General features: G+C 46.6%; 1 long non-coding RNA gene across 1 annotated transcript; it reads right to left on the bottom strand.

Moving 5' to 3' along the window:
* Window positions 1–3,539: 3,539 nt before the first annotated feature.
* On the bottom strand, window positions 3,540–18,501 carry LOC144824810 (uncharacterized). The gene is made up of 3 exons (XR_013609130.1): window positions 18,251–18,501; window positions 9,514–9,712; window positions 3,540–3,755 (listed from the first exon to the last, which is right to left on the bottom strand). It is a non-coding gene; the product is annotated as an uncharacterized LOC144824810 (long non-coding RNA).
* Window positions 18,502–18,687: the final 186 nt, after the last annotated feature.

The following is an 18,687-nucleotide window of genomic DNA, read 5'->3' as shown; positions in this document are numbered from 1 at the left end:
CTACTCAACTGCAGGTCATTGCTTTGTAAATATAGGCAGATGATGGAGGAGGGTGATACTTGACAGGAGCTTGGTGGGTGACTCTTGACAAAATATTTTCTATTCAAATAGTACAAAAGGACTAAACCTTCCTACAGTTGGCCCATATGATTTACTCTGTGATGATGCGGCTAAGATCACAATAGATAGCCTGTCCACTCGTTTGTTTGTGGTTATGGGAGAACCAGGATATCCGATGTAGAGTTGTGATAGGTTTACCTGATATCTGACATAGTACTTTAATAACTAAAATCTGGCTACCCCCCCTCCTCTTGCCATGCCATGTCTCTATCCCTCCCCTCCTCTTTCCCTCCTCCACTCTGTCTACTTCCCCTGCTCTTTCCCCCTCTCCCCGGAATATCTCCTCTTGTGATGTGCCATGCTCTAATAACTGTGTAACCTTTGTAAAGCTGTAACCTGCAATTTATTGTCTGATAACCATGTAAAGCGCTCTGACACCTCCGGGTCTAGCCAGCGCTATATAAAACCTTTTAAATAAAAAAATTAAAAAACATATTCCTGTTGAAGTTAGTGAGAATAGCTGAGTGGTGCTGGTGATATTTACTCAGAACACTATTGCTCGCTGTCCTTTCCAGATTTAAAAAAATCAGTAGTGAAGTAAAAACAGAATAATAAGAAATGTAATAGATTTAAATATGTAGTTTAATTGTTGCTCCAAAAACTACAGTCACAAGCTGTTGGGTCAGTTCCTCCTGTTTCCTCGCTAAGGAGGAGGAGCTTGGCAGCTTTAGATCAGTCATTAACAATACCTACTCCTTAACCCCGCTGTTGGACTGCAGGGTCACACCGAGACTTTTTGCCTTCACTCTTCCTGTTTTCTGAACCTGTTATTGTTGGCTTTTAGGAATCTGTGCATTTTACCACTGATAGCCAGTGCTAAAGTGCTTGTGGTTGCTTCTTTAAATTTTTATAAATCTGCGTATACCCAATTGACACATTTAAGTAACCTATTTAAACATGTGTCAGGTCTGCCATTTCCCTCTGTGTGTGCTGCTTTAAACTGCCATTTCGACCAGACAAAATAAACCTTTTTCCAGGACTAAATATTCCCTTTTAAAACTTATGTCACCCTTAGGGTAGGCCCTAAACAACCTAGAGGGGAGGATTCATTGTACTTAAAAAAAAGCTTTCAAAAGTTGGACATGTATACTTTAAAGTTTTACATGTCCTAGTAGTGAAAAACTTGCAAATTCATTTTTATTATTGCAAGGGCTACCTTATTACATTTATTAAGTGATAACTTTTGATTGGGAGTGTTGGGATGGAAAAGTCTGCTGCGTGGTTGGAGATGTGTACCCTTGCCCTGAGTGCCCAATTGCACTGTTCTCTGTATCCCTAATCTCTAATCATAGGTGAATATGAATCATGCGCATGCGCCATGACACAGACCTGTCTCATGGACTGTGGTGTTGTTGAACTGGGAGGGGCAACGAAAGCGCTACATTCATAGTGGTGGAAGGCTGCTGCCTTCACTTGGAGTTAAGAATCACAAGCACGGTGGTGGCATACAGTGTAAAGATCAGTAATAGTGAACAAGACGTTTTTACCTTGTGTCACTGTAGTGAGGCCTATAGGCTCGCTCATCTTTTTAAAGTTCTGCTGCTGTGCGTTTGTCAACCCTTGACCTACAACAGGTAGATGTGGAGTGCTGCACAGTGTTGGAGTAGTGACTGCGCTGGTCGTATGTGTGCCTGGAAGAGTAGAGTACAGAGACAGAGCAGTACTGTGCAGTATGTGTGTGGTTAGTGCATGCACTGGGTGTATGTATTTCTGTAAGGAATACATGACACAAGAGATAAAGGCCCACATGCATCAAAGGAAATACCGGTCGCAAACGGGCAGCTTCGCAGTATTTTTGCATTTGGGATGCCAAATGCAAAAATCGCAAATTCCGATTGCATTTAAGGAATCGCGAATTGCGATTACTTAAATGCAATGCAAGATGTCTTTTAAAATAGTCATTTCGCCTTTTGGGTTCACTATTTACAGAGAAATTATACCAGATGTTAAATAGCGAAAACTTTTTTCAAAGTTGTAGGTTACACACACACATACCTTTGGGGCATGTGTGTGCGCAACATGTGTGCACAGATCAATTTCAGGGGTGCAACAGGGTGTCCTTTTGACACACTTGCACCCTTGAAATTGCATGCGCAACTTCCCATTCATTCCTATGGGCCTATAGGCCCATAGGAATTAATTGGAAGCCATTTCTTAATTGCGAGTCGCAATTTGCGAGTCGCAATTAAGGAATATTTAGGAATTGCTATTTTTTATAGCAATTCCTACATGCATAGGCATATGAGATTCCTTAATTGTGCTTCCCTAATAATCGTAATTAAGGAATCGTAAAAGCCTACCTTGATGCATGTGCTAGATAGGGTTGTGCTGTGCAGTGTGCACACAATAAAAGCATGTCCTGGGTGAATGTGTGCTTGCGGGAAGTACAATACATGAAGGGTGAAGTGCTGTGTAGCGTGCACATGGTTAGTGTGTGTGCTGGCAGTGTGTGTGTTTGTAAATAGAACACCATAGTTTAATACAGAAAATCTTCAGTGCTAAACAGTGTGCACAGACCGAGTGTGTGTGCTGAACGCATGTGTACATGTAAGGGTACAATGCATGGTGGTACTAGTCATTGACAGTAAGTCTACTGTAAATGTACACTGAGTAAGTGTACCTGCAATGATACATTACGTGGAGGACTCTGGGTCCATTTGGGAAAGCTCAGGCCTACCTAGTGAAGACACAAGGAGGAGAAGATTCTCACCAGACAGATTTGTGTATTGCTGTATTCCTGTGAGCTGGGTGGGACACATGCTGGAGGGAAAAAGGAAGAGAGTTCAAGTTCAAGTTCATGCATTTATAAAGCGCACTACTCACCCAGAGGGTCTCAAGGCGCTACACTTTAAAAGACTGTTCTTTAAATCAGTGATAGATCACACAAAGTGGTGTGGAGACTTCTCAGGAAGGGAGATGGGGCTGATAAGGGAATCATAAAGAGTAGGGCTAGGATTAACCTTTTGATGCACATATCACTGTGGCAGATATCCAGGTGTGAACCCAGGTCACTCCCATAAACTGTGTTTTGGGACTATCTCATAGTCTAGCCTGCTGTGACAGGCAGTCTTCCATGGGGAAAAATAAAAGGAGAAGTGTCCACTTCAAAAGAAGCTGAAGTTTTATGTTGGGGTTTTAAGACTCTGACCCTAAATTGGTGTCTTAAAATAGACTATAAGAAGAGGAGGTTCAGACCTCAAAATTGGTTATCTGCCATGCAGTCAGATGGGCTGTTAGAGAGAGGGATGCTCTTCAACACTTCTGCCTGTGAAACCATATATAGAGAAAACCCTCGCCACAAAGGGACAGGGCTAAATAAGACAGTATTTGTCAAAAAACAATTGCGATTCTCCTATTTACATGACCAGAGAATCTGGATTTCATTAAAGACACGGAGGCTAACATTATGCATTAATCCTTTTAATGCAGCTCTCACACAGCCGCTTACGTCACAAAGGTAAGAACAAGAATTAGGTGACATCACAGTATCCATAAAGGCCAGGTGCCAAGGGAGATCAGCCTCTTTTAAATGCCTCGAGTGACAGGAGAAGTTGAAACGGAGGAACAAAGCTTGAACTTGAAAGAGGAACTGGAGACCATCTTGAATTCCAAGTAGATTCATCAGTTAGAATTGTCTGAAATGGAAAGACGAGGTAAATCAAGGAGAAGGAAGGAAAGTGACTTCATGAGAAGCATGAGCAAAAACATCACAATAAGAAAGCATTGTAAAACTGATTAAATAATTGTAAACCAGATTAAATAACAATTCACAATTACCCTCAGGGAGGGACGGGAGGGATAATGTTAGCCTCCGTGTCTTTAATGAAATCCAGATTCTCTGGTCATGTAAATAGGAGAATCGCAATTTCATTACAAGACAGGAGGCTACATTATGCATGTTGGTAGCCTTGAATAACTGCATCAGAAACATGTTCAATTGGTTTACAATAGTGATGTGCAAAGGTATAGGCGTTAGACCAATCAGCGGATTTAAGGATAGCATCCAACTTACCACCAGACCAGAAAGACTTGCTGGCCATAGCGCTCCTGAGAGAGTGAGCCTGGAACTTAGACAGGTCAATACCAGCAAGGTTCATAGCAATTTTAACCCACCTAGCGATAGAGCAGGATGAGATGGGTTTAAAGGGACTAACGTAAGAAACTAAAAGTTGATTTGCACCAGGAGGACGAAGGTTAGACATTCTGGAATCGTATTCCTTCATGCAATCAACGACACATAGTTTTGGGTGAGAATCGAAACGAGGGTAAAAGATAGAGTCAGACATGGTTTTAGTTCTTCTAAATATTTCGAATTTAACACCAAACATGTCGTAACATCTATTAGAGATGTCGAGAGCCTTGACATCAGAAACTCTGCGACAAGAGACTAGACATAAGAGAGAGGCGAGCTTAATAGAGAGACATTTCCTGTTAAGGAGAGAATTATTAGGCCATGAACAAAAAAGATCAAGCAATAGTTTAACATCCCAAACTGATTGATATCTAGGACGAGGGGGTCTCTTAAGACGAATGCTTTTAAGAACTCTGCAGATAATAACGTTTTTACCTACCGTTTTACCATTGACAAGAGCATGGCCGGCTGAAATTGCAGATCTAAAGCAATTAATTGATCTATAGGAGAGGCCATTATCGTAGATTTCAACAAGGAAATTAACAATAGAGACTATAGGAGCCTCCACGGGATCCAGGTTCCTTTCCAAGCACCAACTAGACCATTTCTTCCAGATGTTATTGTATCTGTAATGGGTTCCGGGTGCCTATGACTCTCCGAGGAGAGTGAGAGCAGACGACGAAAGTCCAGACAGTTGGTGAGATTGCCTGACACTTTCCAGGCAAGAAGGTTCAAACTCCCCGAAACAACCAGGTGATGATCCTCTCCGTCTGCGTTTAGGAGGAGGCCCTGAGTCGCGGGAATCAAGAAGGGAACGTCGCAAGAAAGTTCCAGAGCAGTGGGGAACCAGGCTTGAGACGGCCAAAAGGGGGTTATCAGAACAAGGGAGCATTGTTCCTGTCTCACCTTCTGAAGAACCCTCTGAATCATCGCAAAGGGGGGAAAGGCGTAAGGGCGACGGGGGAGCCCAAGGCTGGAGGAAGGCGTTCACAGCTAGAGCACCCGGGTCTGGCATCCAGCTGAAGTACTGGGGAAGTTGGAAGGTCAACCTGCTTGCGAAGAGGTCCACGTCGAAGGGACCCCAGAGAGTGTCCAGGGAATTGAAGATTGCCGCATAGAGTTTCCAGTCGCTGAAATCTAGAAGGAACCTCGAGTTCCAATCCGCTGAGATATTGGATTTCCCCGGGAGGTATTCTGCTCTCAAAGAAATTTTGTGTTCTAGACAGAACATCCATAATTTCTTGGCCAGATCCGATAGGTCTGCGGACCTCGTGCCACCGAGACGGTTGATGTAAGAGACCGCAGACACATTGTCCATTTTCAGAAGGACAGATCTGCCCTGAAGTGAGTGTCTGAAACTCATCAAGGCATAAAGCCCAGCGGTTAGCTCTAAAAAATTTATGTGGTGGGAGGACTCCGAAGGGGTCCAAACTCCGCCGGTGTCCTGGTCGAGGAGGCGAGCGCCCCAGCCATGGAGACTGGCATCTGATTCCAAGACGAAGTCTGGGGTGGAACCAAAGATAGCCCTTCCATTCCATGCATCCAAATTGTCCAGTGAGAATCGAAACAATGGCTCTCATGACCTTGGTGAAACACCATGGGGCGGAAGAGAGACCGAAGGGGAGGGCTCGAAATTGGTAGAGGTGTCCGTCCCAAATAAATTGGAGGAAGGATTGGTGTTCCTTGGCCATAGGGATAGTAAAGTAGGCGTCCTTCAGGTCTAGCTTGACTAGCCAATCTCCTTGGAGAAGAAGGTCCCTGAGGAGATGGATGCCCTCCATCTTGAAGTGGCGATAGACCAGGTATTTGTTCACTTCCCGTAGATTTATGACAGGCCTCCAGCCTTTGTCCTTTTTCTCTACCAAGAAGAGGGTACTTACAAAATTCTTTTGTGACCAAGGAACCTCGATAATGGCTCCCTTTTTCAGCATAGAGGAGACCTCCTCCTTGGCGATAGCTAGGTGTTCCGGGGGGAGGTCCAAGGGTCTTGGAGTCGTGGATTGGTAAGGAATGTCCACGAAATCTATCATGAACCCGCGGACAGTTTGTAGGACCCACGGGTCCTGAGTATAACTTTCCCAGACATGGTAAAACAATTTGAGCCTTCCCCCGACCTTTGGAGGGGAGGGAGGAAGGAGGGCACTTACTTGAGGTGTTGGTATTAGGTGCTCCACGGGAGGGGAAGCCTCTGCCTCGGGAACCACGAGCTCCTCGTTGGGGGTAGAACTGCTTGTTCGAGGGGTAGTAACCTTTTCCTGCACCACCTCTTCCTCTGCCGGAGTTATAGGGCCGGAAGTTGGCACGGCCGAAAGAACGGCCCCTTCTTCCGGCCTGATCAAAAACATTAGATGGAAATACTTTTTTCAGGTTGCTCTGAGCCCTGTCAAGCGCCGTAAAGGTCGCGACGTATCTGCCAATTGACTTAATCATATCTTGCCCAAAGAGTAGGCCTTGAGGTTCGGAAGAAGGTTCTTTGTCGGCCAAGTCCCCGAGTTTGGGGTTAATTCTGTTTAAGACAGTTTTCCTCCTTTCCATGTTGAGGCTCGAATTGGCGTTCCCTAGGAGAACGATGGCTCTCTGGCTCCAACCCCTGATGAGCGCAGTGTCGAGGGGAGTATCTGAAATATAGGACTCCTCAGCAAGATCAAGGATTTTGGTGAGAGGGCCTAGGATGTCTAGTAGACGGTCCTGGCAGGATTTAAATGCTCTTTCGAGCCCCTTTCTAGGGTCCTTACCCAGTTTAAAGAGAAATTTAATGAGGTCTGGGTCGAGGTTGGGGGTCTGGCAGACCTTATCTCCAATCCATGGTCTCGGGCATTCAGCGCGCATAATGTTCCTTGTATCGATTTCCAAGGAGTTTCTCAACCATTTGGTTATAAACTTGCCGACATGTTCCTGGGGGGACCACTTAGAGCTATTGGGGCGTGAGATGTTGACCGGAGAAAACATTTCTCTCCCTAGGGGGTCAAGGATGGTATCCTTGGAGGAGGAAGGGGGATCTAAATCTGGAAAGGAGTTGGGGTCCGAGTCGGAGAGGTAATCATTAGGATCGAAAATGAACTCGTCGTAGGGTTCCTCGAAGGTCTCCTCCAGGTCAGAGTAGGTATCGGAAAGAGCACTAGCACCGTGACCAGTCGTGCCGCTTAGGACACCTTCCAGAGTTGTACCGCCAGGGGTACCCAACCTAGTTGTGCCGCGAGGGGCACCAATGCCTCTTGGAGCGCTAAGGCTTCCCGAATCCAGAGAGGTGCTTGGACCTCCAAAGTTCCCCGCACGACTATCTATAGTGTGCTTGGTTTTCCTAGGTGCTTTGAGCCTTGCAGGGTCATTAGGGTGTTGCCCAAGGTCGCTGAGGGTCCTCTTACGAGACAATACCTCGCTAAAGGTATCGAGCATGCATGCTCTCATTTCCTTTTTCAGAAAATTTTTGAAAGCGTCACTATTGTGAGAGGGAGAGGAAGCAGTAGCATCCTCGCTCTCCATATCTGACATTTTGTTTGTTTGATAATGGAAAACAGAAGGCTTAACCTGCCTCTTATCTTTGCTCTAAATTGGTGTCTTAAAATAGACTATAAGAAGAGGAGGTTCAGACCTCAAAATTGGTTATCTGCCATGCAGTCAGATGGGCTGTTAGAGAGAGGGATGCTCTTCAACACTTCTGCCTGTGAAACCATATATAGAGAAACCCTCGCCACAAAGGGACAGGGCTAAATAAGACAGTATTTGTCAAAAAACAATTCCCTTTGGGCATGTACCACACAATCAAATCCACACCTGCAGCCATCCAAATGACACACAGTCCAAACCCAGATAATATTCACAGTACCATATGAAATAACAATCAGAAAACTTTAATTAAAAACAATATTTTCTCTTATTGCCTTGTTTTAAAATGTTGTGCTAAAAGCTTTACTAACATAAAAATAACCCACTCTACGTGAGTTTTTCACACTTCTGCCGGTGACCACAACAGGGGGCAAAGGCCTGCTAGTCTCTCTGCTTGATGAGAGGACATCACCCAGGGCACCATGATCACCTGCCTTAGAGCCTGAAGCACCATTGCCTGCCTGCTTATCAAGACCAGTGTGCCCTGTGAGGAAGAGGAGAGCGCTGGAAGGAGCAAGGGCAGCTGAGAGCACTGACAGAGGATTCCCTGAGTGAGGTGTAAGGCTGTGCACCGCTCAGGGCATTATTCTTGTGCCTTGTTGGGTCTGCGACTCCCATATGCAAGGACAGGGCTGCCTGCTGAAGACTGAGCTAAGTGTGAAGCACCATTTGGGCCTTGGCCAAATCCCATCCCAGTGATCTTGTATGTCAGAAGGGGCCCCCGGTAAAGTTATCACTGCTGAATCGCTGACCCGGTGATCGTCTCAGCATGGGTGTTTGCACCAAGAAAATCTGTTCCCAAGTTGTCCCTGTACTGCTGTAACCTTGTATGCCATGAGAGGCTACCAGCACCAATGTGCCAAAGGATTTGGGTCTTTATCCGAGGGAAAAACTGAGGCTATGGTTCAGCTAGTTGGATCTACACTGCAAGGGCACTGACTTGAAGGTTTTCAAAGGCGCCACAGATGACTTCAAATACACACTGGGACACAGTTAGGAGCAAATAAAGGATTTCTGACTACCCACCCCCGTTTTGTCCTCCCTCCCCCCAACTGGACAACGCCAACTTACCGGGTCTTCCCAAGCTGGGAGGCAATACAACAACTGAGGACTCCAGCAGCCGGGCCAATCCGGAGAGAAAGCCTGAGCCACTTGTTCTGCCTCATGGGCTGCGAGCAGCCTGACTTCTCAAAACTGAGCAGGACTCATGGGTGCTCAGTCCGGGGGCACCCACTGCTCCGACTAACTCCTCCGTGCTGCAAGAATGGGTAAGATGTGAACTGGGCCAGTTGAGCCCCACATGACTCGCTGCTAACGAAGCTGCAGCACCATAGACACCTTTGAAAAAAATCCTCAAGAGTCAAAGGGAAATTCTTTGTACGGATTAAAAGTGTTCATTCCCTCGATGTGGCCACCAATGAATGTGGAATAACCGCTGAACATGTTATACAAAGGAGGAAGGGACAGGGATTTGCCTGACAACTACTAGAGCTCCGACCTCAAAGGTGATTGAGTTGTTGCTGCTGAATGTCGCATACCTTTGCATGTGCAGAGTTAGAAATAAAATACATCATTTGTATGTAGAAAATCAAGTACTTAACTCAACATTGATTTATTATACTGTGTGACCTTTGAGTTAGGAGTCGTTCACTGACCTGTATCTACACTCTCCCTTAGGGAGCTTTGGCGGCTCGACCACAGCTACCACTGAGAGTCAAGTGTAGAAGAAGTACTTCGCCCAGTTGCTCAGGATCTATAGTGGGTTGTGCCCCAGGACATCAGGAGTAAATGGAATTAATCACCACGGTTGGGCCCAGTATCCCCTGCATGCCAAGTGGCCCTGTGAAAGCGGTTCTGACAGAGAGCAGGTATGAAAGTCATGTTTGGTGTCAGAGGTATTGGAATTTAAAATCCTTTTTAATGGTGAAGTCGGGTTTGAAGTCACAATTCTGAAAATGCCACGTTTAGAAAGTTTCAACAGGTAAACGTGTCTACAAGGGATTCTACTTATTCTCATGTTATTTTAGGAATCATCAGTAATAAGCTCTAAACAGTAACTTACATTGAATTATTTAAAAAAATGAATTACGTATTTCAACATGAGCAGATCTATAAAAAATTGCAAAGGAACAAAATACAGACGGGTGTATACTTCTTGAAACACAAATTTATATTGAAAAAATATATATTAGAGGGTACATGAAATACTGCATATATAAACACACAGTGACTGAGATTTAGAAGTGTTATGTTACTGCTTTTATCTCATTGTCACTAATGTGGTAACCCATTCCATACAATATGTACATAAGGAAATTGTAACTGATTATACAGAAAACAAATCATCTAACGAAAAAATCACAAAGAAACGGGTGCAATTGTCGATGTTTCGGTCTATTTATGCAATTACTTTTAGAAAGTTAGCATTTTCTTGGCCGAACCATTTGGTGCCTGCGGCCTGTTCCTGGGTCACATGACTAAGTGTTGTTGGCAGTTGGCCTTTGTGTATTCCTCCCAGACAGCATCACAATAAGGGTTCTGGATGTTGACAGGATGGGTCATCTCTGGCATGATGGGGGGACGGAGCTGTCACCTACCACACTTGCACGTCAAAGGCACTGGCCCAGCTCACTCACAAAGGAATTCACAGGAATGCCCAGCTGCAAGAAGGACTGCTCTGCTACCATGCTGCCTAAGAAAGGAGGACTGATGCAGACAATCCTTCAAGTATCAAGGTGTGTGGGTCACCCTCTTACCGGAGCTCGAATGGGCCCTGAATGTTGCCCCTTTGGTCACTAGGGTGAAGGCGGACCTCAAGAAATGACAAACCCTCCTCCTCAACCCGCTGGGCAAGAGTGCTCTCTTTAAAATGATGATCCTCCCCCGCTTCCTATACATCCTACAAAATATCACCATTCAGCTCCTGGGTAGCTGGTTACGAGAATTAGATGGCATTTTCATCCGGTTTCTATGGGGAGGAGGGAGGCCGCTAATGTCACTTGCACACTGTCGTATTCACCACTTTGACGGGGCATGGGGGTAACTAATCTCCACCTCTACTACCTGGCCACGAGGCTCATTGTGATCCACGATTGGTTCGCGGGCGGCTGGTCCGACCCGGCGTACCAGGTGGAACTCAGGGAGTTGGATTTCATGCGGATCCAAGCATTCCTGTATGGCAGCCCGGTGCCGCAGGCTCTACCCCCTGTCACCAGGACGGTGCTCACAGCCTGGCGTACAGCCCTCCACCATGTACAGTGGGACCGGAAACTTACCAGACAGACGCTTCTGTGGAGTTGAGCTTGGATGAGGGAAGTCTTGTCCCTATGGGATTTCCGTTGCTGGGATCTCATCGGGATCTCGCTACTTGGAGATGTGTGGGTGGGATATCACATTAGATCTTTTGCAGACTTGCAACAACGCCACGCCCTCCTCCCCTCCCAATTTTATAAATATTTACATCTCAGACATGCCCTCCACACACACATTCCATCCCCCACCTCCTTCCCGGAATTCAGTCCCTTGAAGGCCCAGGTGATGATGGGGAACCTGGGTGGGGGGGTGTATCATAAATCTACCGATCCCTGGTGAACAACAGTCCCACGTCCTTGGATCGGCTTCGGGCCCGCTGGGAGGGGTGGCTGGGTCCCCAGGAAGAGGCGGATTGGAGAGACGCCCTTATGGCTCCCAAAACTTTGACAACATCCTCCAAGTTACGCTTCGTCCAACTTTACTACCTCCATACCTCACTCCGGCGCGCCTCTCCAGCACCCGCATGTGATCCTCCCCGGCCTGCGCGCGCTGCAATCCCGCTCCAGCAGATTTCTATCATGCGGTATGGCAGTGTCCTGCTCTGGCGCCGTTCTGTAGAGGGGTGGAGCTCAAACTCACACGGGCCCTTGGGTGGGAAGTTCCCAACGACCCGGTGCACCTGCTTTTGGGGGTGTTTGATGGCCTCAACGGATCCAGGGCGGATAGGTGCTTCCTGGGGACGGCAGTGGCGGTGGCAAAGAGAGATATAGCAACTCTCTGGTCCCAGCCCAAGTCACCTACTGTGCAGAAATGGAGGAGGGGGGTGGATTGGTGCGAAGCCCAGGAGGAACCCCTGTTTGAGGCCCGGGGAGGTCCCGCACTCTTCAGCAAGGTGTGGGGTAAATGGTTCAATTTATTACCTGTTTGAGGGGCCTGACTAAGTCTTTTACATGCATAGTTGTATGTGAATGTCGCACTCACTCCATTTGTGCCTCATATGTTTTTTGTCGGCTTTCCCTGAATGTACTTCACTTTAATAATGTGCTTGATCTGCTACCAATGAATTTTTCTGTTATCAATAAATCCAATAAAGTTGATTATCAAAAAAAAAAGAAAGTAGGACTGAACCTACACCTTGAACCCATGACCCCAGAGTGACACCAAGGGCAGCAACACCCGTGAACCCTGTACCTACACTCTGCCTACTGTGAGTCCTAACCTCCCAGGTAGTGCCTTCATAGCCATGGACTCTTGGAAGCAGGGATAAAGGTGCTCTGCCAGCACAGCTGTGGTCCCCATAAGAACCGACGCAGCGCAACCCAACCTGACGCAACCCTTGCAGCTCCTCATCAGAACCGACGCAGCGTGATGCAAATTGGTGCAGGATCTCGCATTTTAACACTCACAGCTGCCCATTGGAACAGACACAGCGAAACGCAAATCGACGTGGACCTCGCCTCTCAGCTCCTCATCAGAACTGACACAGCACAAGCGAACTCAACGCTGGAACCAACGTCGCTACAAGGAACTGCAGCTGCACAGCACAACACACCACATCCAGGACATAAGGTATAATTTTCAGCTGGCCTAACCTGGTACCTGTATCCAATCTGTGCTCCATCGAAGTTAACCTGAACTTGTAACTTTGTCCTGGTCTGGCACGACCGGATAACCACAGTTGAGGCTTTGCGCTTCTAAACACTCTTTTTCCTAAATCGTTAAAATTACATGTCGTCAATTCTACTGCCTGGATTGATGCCATTTTGGTGACAAATAATTTATTACATTTTACTCTAGTTTTCTAATTTAGTGTGGGATCTTTCTTGTGTTATGTTTTCACTTTATTACTGTTTAGGTGCTGCCTAAATACTTTACACATTGTCTCTAAGTTAAGCCTGACGGCTTTGTGCCAAGCTCCCATGGGGTTAAGCACAGGTTAATTTGATGACTTTTTGTGTTTCTCCCTGAAAAAGATTGTGGTTGTTGCTTGAGAAGGCCTCGATCCCCTTGCCCCCAACCAATGACCTAATTTCTTCCACCCTTCCTTTCCCACTCAGTACAGAATGGGTATGTCATCAATGTTGGCTGAGCCCACCCCAGCCAGTAACTAGAATAGACATCCACTTGATTCTGGAAAAAAAATCAATGACCTTTAAACAAAGGGGGGTTTTCCTCTGAAAGTGGAGGCCAGTGCTGGTTTCCCAGCCTGGCATTGCAGACTCTGACAGGGCTATGCATCAAGAAACCCAATGAAAATAGGGCAGACCTCCCTAATGTACGGACGGTGGGGACACTGTGGTAGATAGACTGCCACCTGTGATAGACTAGGGCTCAACTTTTAGTAAGCATTAACTTTGCCATCCAAAGTGACTTGTAATGCTTGTTTTAGTAACTCCAGGATGCTGAATTATTAAAATTTACCAAGTGCTACACCTGGGCACTTGGTATGGTTTTTAATGGAAAGGGGAACTGCCAGTCTTGTAGAATGGGAACTCCACACATTTATGATAGATTAACTTGCTCTGCTACTCTGCCAATATCTAAATATCCTGCTTAATCTTTACCTTTTGGTGGTTAGAGATAATTTGCATCTTCATATCCCTTGCAAACCTAGGGCCAGATGTAGGTAGGCATTTACCGGTCGGTAAATGGAATTTGAGATGTAGGGGGCATATTGTTACAGAATTGGTAAATTTACCGATCGGTAAATTTACCAATTCTGTAAAATACCGAATCGGTATTTTTACCGATTCGGTAAATTTGATATGTAGGTGGGACTCTTCTGAGTCCCACAAGCCTTACCGAATCGGTATTTTACCATCAAATTCAATTTGATGTTAAAATACCGATTCCGGTGTGCATGCACATGTGTGCATGCACACCTGTGCCATATGACAGGCAGACCTGCCCTTAGGGCAGGTATGCCTGCCACATGGCACCCGAACCTGTTTTGGGGGTGCTAGAGGGTGTCAAAGTGACACCCCCTGCACCCTTGTGAAATTCGGTATTTACCGATTCTGTAAATACCGAATCGGTAATGCCCATTCATTCCTATGGGCTTCAAAGCCCATAGGAATGAATGGGCATTACCGGTCGGTATTTACCGAATCGGTAAATACCGACTTTTACAGATTCGGTAAATCCACATCTGGATTTACCTACATCTCCCTCCTTATATTTTACCGATTCATAAATACCGAATCGGTAAAATTCGGTATTTATGAGTCGGTAAAATATATTTACCTACATCTGGCCCCTGGTCCCTTATTTAACCGTCAATGAGAGGAACATACACACAGCCCCTGAAGTTCAATTGTGTTAATAATAATAATATTATAATAAAACATATGAACACATCTCAATTTTAGTGTGCATGCTTATCCTGCAAGGATAACTTTTCCTCTTTGACTCTAAATGTATTCTGGAAACTCATGTTGATGTCATGTGGATACAGGAGGCAAAGTAGAAGTACTTTTATGGGGTGTTTGGCAACCGTGAGGGCATGGGCATTGTAGGGGGTCGTCCAACCATTCCTTGAGGCGTTATCCCCTAAGGTTTTGTTACACCGCTGTTGGAATCACTTATTTTATTTTATTTTTTTATTTTTATGTCATTTGTAAAGCGCCTGAATTACCCCACATGGGGTATCTCCGTGCTGAGAGCGCATACAGGTGAGGCAATGGGGGTTATTTAGAAGAGTGAGGTTTTTAGTTTTTTCCGAAAGCTTAGGTAATTGGTGCAGAGGCGTATGTCCAGTGGAAGCTGGTTCCAGAATTGAGGTGCCAGAAAGGAGAATGATTTGCCTCCCAATCTGGTTCGCTTGATGCGAGGGGTAACCAGGAGACCTTTTCCATTGGAGCGGAGAGTGCGCGCTGGTGAGTGTCTGGACAATTTGTTGGCTAAATAGGTGGGACCCAGCTGGTTCAGGCCCTTGAACACTAGGCAGCAGATTTTGAACTGGATTCTTTTACGGATGGGTAACCAGTGCAGCTTGCGAAGCAAGGGCAGTGACGGGTGCGATGAGGTGCACTGGTCACCAGACAGGCTGCTGTGTTCTGCACCACCTGTAGGCTGTTGAGAGCTGATTATTTGGCAGAAATCAGTAGAGCATTGCTGAAGTCTAAGCAACTGAGCACAAGGGCATGGACCAAGGTTTTGCGTGTGGAGTTGGGGAAGAAATGAAAGACTCTGCGAAGCAGGCTAAGTGCGTGGAAGCAGGCTCGTTTGGTTGTGGCTATGTGCTCATCGAGATTGAGTTTGCTGTCTAATAGGACTCCAAGGTTTTTGACAACTGGCTTAGGGGATGGTGCCAGGCCCATTTCTTCCGGCCACCAGCTGGGGGACCAGCTGGAGACTGCATCCTTGAAAAGTATTATTTCGGTTTTCCCTGCGTTGAGCTGCAGGAAGTTGCTGCTCATCCATGATGTTATGGTTCTCATGCCTTCTGAGAAAATGCTTTTGATGTTGGGGGTGTCCTTATCAAAGGTGAGGAGGAGCTGTGTGTCATCTGCGTAGGAGATGGGAGTAAACCCGATTTCCCTGAGGAGAGCTGCTAGTGGGGTTACATAAATATTGAAAAGCGAGGGGCTAAGGCAAGAGCCCTGCGGTACTCCTTTAGTCACAGTGGTGGATTTTGATCTAAAGGGTCTGAAGTGCACTGTTTGGGTTCTTCCTTTAAGAAAGTCCCTCAACCAGTCTAAAGCAGTGTCCTGGATGCCTATTGTTTCTAATCTTTCCAACAGAATCTGATGAGAGATAGTGTTGAATGCGGCGGACAGGTCGAGCAGTATAAGAAAAACTGCCCAACCAGCGTCCGCCTGCATACGAATGTCGTCAATCACATTGACCAGGGCTGATTCGGTACTGTATCTGGGGCGGAATCCTGACTGTGAGGGATCAAGACAGTTGGAGGATTCAATAAAAGATGATAAGTGAGTATTTATGTGCTTTTCCAGCAACTTGCTGTACAGGGGGAAGAGTGAGATAGGACGATAGTTAGCTATTATATCGGGAGACAGTTTATTGTTTTTCCTAATGGGCATTATCTGGGCGGCTTTCCATTCCTCGGGGAGCTTATCTTCCTTGATTGAGCTGTTTAAAACTGTGCATAGAGGCACGGCCAGATCAGCTGCCAGTTTTTCGCTGTTTTGGCTGGTAGCAGGTCTTTAGGGGAGCCCGATTTGGCTGAGTTTAGCAGGGATTCTGTGTCGAGGGTTGTGAGAAGGGGAATTTTTTTTAGAGTGCTAAGGTTGGGTGAGGCTTGGGCGGGTTTGATAACTGTGTTGTTGCCTGTGTTTGTGTTGGAGAGAGAGATTTTGTTGTAGATGTCATCAATTTTTTGAGCAAAGTGATTGGCAATATCATCGCATAAAGACTGAGATGGCTCTTCTTCAGGGCTGCAGGCTTTGGGGTTAATGAGACTGTTCAGAACTTGATGAAGGGTTTTGGAAGTATTATCCATCTGTTCCAGTTGGATGGCTATGTGCTTTTTCCTAGCAGTTTTTAGGTTCCTATGGTAGGTGGTCAAGGCGCTCTTGTATTTATCTTTGTTGGAGGGGTCTTTAGTGCGGCGTCATTGGCGTTTGAGCTTTTTGCATTAACTTTTTTCAGCTCTAAGTTCTGACGCATACCAGGGAGTCTGGATGCGTTTGGGGGCCAGAGAGGATTTTTCCAGAGGGATGAGTGTGTCAATGGTGGATTTGAAAGTATCCTGGAGGGCCATGAGCTGTATGTCCACCGTGTCCGAAGTGAGCTGATCTGGTGGAGTAAATGCTTCATGAAAGAGGGCTGGTGTTAGTTTGTGCCAATGTCTGTGGGTCTGTCTGACATAGTTCTTCTTGACTATACGTTCGTGGTGGCCTCTTAGGTTGAATTTGATTATTGAGTGGTCTGACCATATCAGGGGGTTGGTAGATTTGTAGGTGGTCTCTGGTGCTTTGGAAAAGATTAGATCCAGCGTATGGCCAGCAATGTGTGTAGGTTCATCATTAATTTTAAGCAAACCTAGTGCTGTCATCTCGGTCAGGAGGGCAGCTGTGTCTGGATCTTTAGGGTTCTCGCTGTGGACGTTAAAGTCGCCCAGAAGGAGGAATTTGTTGGAGGATATCACGTGTGGGGCAATCATATTTAGAAGTTGGGGTATGGCATTAAGGAGGGGTCCTGGGGGATGATAGACCAGGGCTCCTTTCAAGGTTAATTGTGGGTGGATGTCTAATCTAAATATGAGGATTTTGAGTGAGTCGCTGCAATATTGGTCAAGTATTGTAGCCTTGATGGGGTCTTTGTATATGACAGCGATACCACCGCCCTTCTTGCGTGGTCTATCTACTCTTAAGATGCGGTAGCCATCTGGGAGAGCAATAGCGATGGCTGGTGTAGAGGAGGGTTTAATCCAGGTTTCTGTGAGAAATCCGATGTCTGGGTGGGAGGAGGATATAAGATCCCAAATATTGATGGCATGTTTGGGGAGAGAGCGGACGTTAGCCAGGAAGCAATTCCAACTGGCCCCGGTTGCGTCCGGGTTAATGGGCCTGGTTCGCTTGAAGGCTGGAGTGGGAGGCTCTGAAATCTGCAGTGTGTGCATGTAAGGGGGCCGTCAACAGAGGTGGGGAATTTGTAACTACATTGGTAGGTGCTTGTAAATGCGGAGGACGGGGGGGGTAAGGTTTCTAAAGGCTATTAACTCCTGTCTGGTGTATTTAATGTTCCCTTTATGTTGGTTGACCAAGTTTTTTGAAAAGGTGGCAGAGTACCTGGCTCCTGGCGACGGTCTGGTGCGGACGGGCACAGATGGGCTTGCCTTTGGCGCGCAACCAGCGCACCCGCTGCATGCATCCGCTGCGCGTAGCTGCCAGCCTTTGCTTTTATATTCCACCTCCCCCACCTCTAGCCCGGATGTGAAGCCTGCCGAGCGCTCCCTCCACATCAATCGGGAGACCCCGTGGTGGACCGGGGAGCGCGAGGCGAAGAGAGGGCGTCACAGGAGAGGAGCAGGTAGAAGTTAGTTCACGTAGGCAGAAGGAGGAGTGATTGTTTTTAAAAGATCTGTGCAAATAGGCAATATACGATGTAGTTTTAAAAACGGAGCAAGAGCAGAGTCTAAAACAATTAGCAGGCAGGAGGGTAAAGCATTCACCCTACCGTCAAAACGCCAAGCGCCTTTACTGGTATGCGTCCACTGCGCCTAGCTGCCAGCCTTTGCTTTTATACTCCACCTCCCCCACCTCTAGCCCGGAAGTGAAGCCTGCTGAGTGCTCCCTCCACATCAATCGGGAGACGCCGTGGTGGACCGGGGAGCGCGGGGCGAAGAGAGGGCGTCAGAGGAGAGGAGCAGGTAGGAGTTAGTGCAAGTAGGCAGAAGGAGGAGCGATTGTTTTTAAAAGTTCTGTGCAAATAGGCAATATAAGATGTCGTTTTAAAAAAGGAGCAAGAGCAGAGTCTAAAACAATTAGCAGGCAGGAGGGTAAAGCATTCACCCTACCGTCAAAACGCCAAGCGCCTTTACCGGTATGCGTCTGCTGCACCTAGCTGCCAGCCTTTGCTTTTATACTCCACCTCCCCCACCTCTAGCCCGGAAG

The sequence above is a fragment of the Lissotriton helveticus genome, chromosome 3_1 (genome assembly GCF_964261635.1).
Source record: "Lissotriton helveticus chromosome 3_1, aLisHel1.1, whole genome shotgun sequence".
NCBI classification, from domain to species: domain Eukaryota; kingdom Metazoa; phylum Chordata; class Amphibia; order Caudata; family Salamandridae; genus Lissotriton; species Lissotriton helveticus.
This window is presented reverse-complemented; position numbering and strand designations above follow the sequence as displayed.